The 4,441-nt window shown below is 39.1% G+C and overlaps 1 pseudogene; it reads left to right on the top strand.

Moving 5' to 3' along the window:
• Positions 1 to 1,531: 1,531 nt before the first annotated feature.
• On the top strand, positions 1,532 to 3,565 carry LOC119242156 (mitochondrial genome maintenance exonuclease 1-like; annotated as a pseudogene).
• The last annotated feature ends 876 nt before the right edge of the window (positions 3,566 to 4,441 follow it).

The raw sequence follows: 4,441 nt of genomic DNA, 5'->3' as shown, positions 1-4,441 counted from the left end.
GACAAGCCCATAGCCAATATTATTCTCAATGGTGAAAAGCTGAAAGCATTTCCATTAAGATCTGGAACAAGACAAGGATGTCCACTCTCACCACTGCTTTTCAATATAATACTGGAAGTCCTAGCCAGAGCAATAAGACAAGAGAAAGACATACAAGGAATCCAAATAGGGAAAGGAAGAAGTAAAACTATCACTATTTACAGATGATAAGATAATATACATAAAGAACCCCAAAAACTCCACAGAAAAACTAATCAAACTAATCAATCAGTTTAGTAAAGTCACAGGATACAAAATCAACACACAAAAATCAGCAGCCTTCCTATACACAAATAATAAATCTGAAGAAGAAATCAAGAAAACCATCCCTTTTATAATTGAAACCAAAAAAAAAATCAAATACTTGGGAATAACCTAACAAAAGAGGTAAAGGACCTATACAAATACAACTATAAAACACTGTTCAAAGAAATGGAAAGACATCCTCTGCCCATGGATTGGAAGAATTAACATTATCAAAATGACCATCCTACCAAAATCAATTTACAGATTCAGTGTTATTCCAATAAAAATTTCAATGATATTCTTCAAAGAAATAGAATAAATATTGGTTAAATTCATATGGAGCCACAAAAAACCCCAACAGCCAAAGATCTGAAAAAAAAGAAGGGAATGGAGGCATCATATGCCCAGACTTCAAGCTATACTACAAAGCCATAATAATCAAAACTGCATGGTATTGGAACAAGAACAGACATGGGCCAAAGGAACTGAACATAAAATCCAGAAACAAGCCCACAGATTTATGGCCAACTAATCTTTGACAAAGGAGCAAAAATATGAAATGGAGCAAAGAAAGTTTGTTCAATAAATGGTGCTGGGAAAACTGGGCTGTTACATGCAAAAGAATGAAGCTTGACTACTACCTCACACCATGCACAAAAACCAACTCAAAATGGATTAAATAATTAGACATAAGACCTGAAATCATAAAATATATAGAAGGAAATATAGGCGAAACACTACATGATATGCACCTCAAAAATGTCTTTACAGACACATCACCCAAAGCAGTGATAGTGAAGGCAAAGATAAACAGCTGGGACTACATCAAATTAAAAAGCTTCTGTACAGAAAAACAGACGGTAACCAAAACAAACAGACACACCACTGATTGGGAGAAAATTTTTGCACACAACACTAATGATAAAGGACTGATCACAAAAATATACAAAGAGCTGATGAGACTCAACAAAACCAAAGTGAATAACAGTCAAAAAATGGGCAGAAGAGCTAAAAAGAAACTTCTCTGAAGAGGAAATGCAAATGGCCAACAGGCATATGAAAAAATGTTCAACATCACTTGTAATCAGGGAAATGCAAATCAAAACTAAAATGAGATACCAACTTACACCAGTGAGAATGGCACATATAAAAAAAAAACAACTAGCAACAACAAATGTTGGTGAGTATGTGGAGAAAAAGGAACTCTCTTGCACAGCTGGTGGGAGTGCAAACTGGTCCAACCACTATGGAGAGTACTCAACCTGTAAAGATGGAGCTTCCGTATGATCCAGCGGTTCCACTCCTAGATATTTACCCAAAGGACACAGAAACATTAATTCAAAAGGGCACCTGCACCCCTATGTTTATAGCAGCACTATTTACAATAGCTAAGCTTTGGAAACAACCCAAATGCCCAAAAATAGATGACTGGATCAAGAAGATGTGGTACATATACACAATGGAATATTACTCAGCAATCAACAAACATAAACTCATGCCATATCCAGCAATATGGATGGAGCTGGAAGGGATCATGCTCAGCAAAATAAGCCAGAAAGAAAAGAAAAATACCGAATGTCTCACTCATAGCAGGAATTTAGAAAACCTAAATAAGGAACCAGGAAAAAGACTAATTATAATAAAGTAAAAATCAAAATCAACAATCAACTATAAACCAGAGACACACCATGGGGGTGGGGGGGGGGATAAGGGAGTAGGATCAAAACAAGGGGTGTGGGAATTGTATGAGGACTATAACCAAGATGAAAATGCATATTTTGCAAAAATTAAAAATGATGTAAAAATATATAAAATTGGGCCTCCCCTGGTGGTGCAGCGGTTGAGCGCTGGGCTGGGAAGGTGCCCACAGCCTCTGCAGCGCTGGTTCGTTTCCTGGCCGCCGGCGAGGGTCACACACACACACACACACACACACACACACACACACAAAATATATCTATATAAAATTAAAATAATAAAAAAAATAAAATGAAGGCATTTCATACCATCTGCAGGCAACTCAGAAGTTGAAAGGGTTTTTTTCTTGTAGTGTTACAGAGCAACCCCGATATAAAACTGGTTACCTGACTGGGTCCTCACCCACGTGCTTAAAGGGACTTAATAATGCTAAACTGCAGACACACACAAAAAGGTAAATAAAAGGTTTATTTACAAGGGAAGGGGAAATGGGAAAATGAAGAACTCAGGGAGAAAAGAGGGAGATTAGTTCATAAATGCATCCTACCCGTCTGCTGACCTGGAATCCCAATGACCCACCGAGCTGGTGAAAAACCACGTGCTGTCAGGCCAAGAGAGCGACCCCTACTTACATGGCTGGTTATATCCACAACAGAGAATCTGGGTGCTTAACTCTGCCCTCAGGTCCTCGAAACCCTCCCTTTGGTGATCATGGGATTTGTAGTTCCCAGTGTCTTGATGGAGTGGGGGTGGAGTCCACAAAGTCTGTATGGAGTTCAATCAGGACATTCTTTCCCCCTCACAGTAGAACCGGATGTCTGTGTGGATTTCTCCACTTCCTCTTAATTATGTGACTGGGAAAAAATAGTGAACCCTTATGAAGAGGTGAATCAAGAAAAATACTTTAATTTGGTATGTTCTGTCTGGTTGTTCGGAGGCCAGGCTCAAACGCCAGAATCATTGTTGGAGGAAACTGCTTTAACATTTATGGACCTGTGAGTAAGAGCAAGCTCCAAAAGCAAAAAAGTGCTCCACAGAATTGGTTTCCTCTCTTCAATCTAGACAGATGCATAAAGCCAAATGCAATGTATAACCTACAATTACTTTGAAAATTCCTTTGCAAAGGAATATGACACCACGTGTGACTTTGGCAGACCATGACATTAGAACAGATTTTCTATTTGGAGAGGTGGAAACTGTGGATGATTCTGCAACTGGGAGAGAATGGCTTTGCTATATATACTTCAAACATATTTTTACAAAGAAAATGGTTCTATGAAGTCTTGGAAGCATACTTTCACCCCATGGAAACTTAAAAGCAAGAGATGAAAATCTCCTTGAAACTGACTACATTGAGGGCATCCAACTTATAAAAGATGTGAGTGCAGTGTAAGCTGTAGAGTAATGTAGGTCTGCTAGACTGTGTGGCTAAGTATCAGGGCAAGCTGTATTTGACTGGCTGGAAGACGCCGAAGAAACCAAAACCATTTATCTGAAATACATTTCACAAATGATAGAATATATTGGTGCCATAAGCAGTGATACCAACTGTAGCTTTCTGCTGCACCTCCCCCTGCAGTGACCCTCAGGGCTAATGGCTGTTGCCATGGTCCCTGAGGTCCGGCGTGGGCAAGGAACCATGCGCGCAGGGGGAGAACAGCAAACTCCCTAAGATGCAGAGAAGCCGAATGCCTGGCAAGAGATAACGACCACCAAAAGCTGCCACAAAGATGATTAAAAGAAATGCTGACCACCTGGAACCTTATCTCGCTTTCTCAAGGCCCACAAACTTTATTCTGCTACAACTGTCTTTCTAAAATCTTTCCTTTTTCTGGTCATTGATTGCTAATTAAAAAACATACATAATTTAATAAACAGACTAAGCCAAATGAAACATTACTAAACACTGCGTAATAATAGAATTGTTAGTTTAATAATCTTCTATTATATGCTTGACTTTAGTACCTATGATATTAACTGCATTATAAAATAAATTCACCCATGACAATTAATTATGAGTAAAAATGAGTAGGTAATAGTGATAGTGCAACTAGAAAATAATTATATAGAACAGTAGAAAGAATGAATAGCCTGTCCAATTAGGAATGAGGCTAGGTCCAGGTGTAACTTCGGACATAAATCACTGCCCTGTCAATTAAGCTAAGCCTATGAGCAAACTGATCTCTTTGATGTTCACTGTTCCTATGCCTTTAGAAAAAACATATATATACTGACCACTAGCTTAATTAAAGCGCACTCAGATTTACACTCTCTCTTGAAGTGTGTCTGTTTGTCATTTCTTTAACCGAATCCCTGACCACCCTGCGCAGTCTCTCAACCCTGAGACGGCCTCATCGTCTACTGCTGTGCTGGTCCGCGGCAGCTTTCAGGTTCAGTGTGGCAACTGTAGTAGCTGACAATGATGGATCCCCTGCCTACCCGCATTTCATGGATGCAG

The sequence above is a fragment of the Talpa occidentalis genome, unplaced genomic scaffold, assembly GCF_014898055.3.
Source record: "Talpa occidentalis isolate TD23 unplaced genomic scaffold, MPIMG_talOcc4v2.1 talOcc4.12, whole genome shotgun sequence".
In the NCBI taxonomy this organism is placed as follows: domain Eukaryota; kingdom Metazoa; phylum Chordata; class Mammalia; order Eulipotyphla; family Talpidae; genus Talpa; species Talpa occidentalis.
The sequence above is the reverse complement of the archived record's forward strand: the minus strand, read 5'-3'. Positions and strand labels throughout refer to the sequence as shown.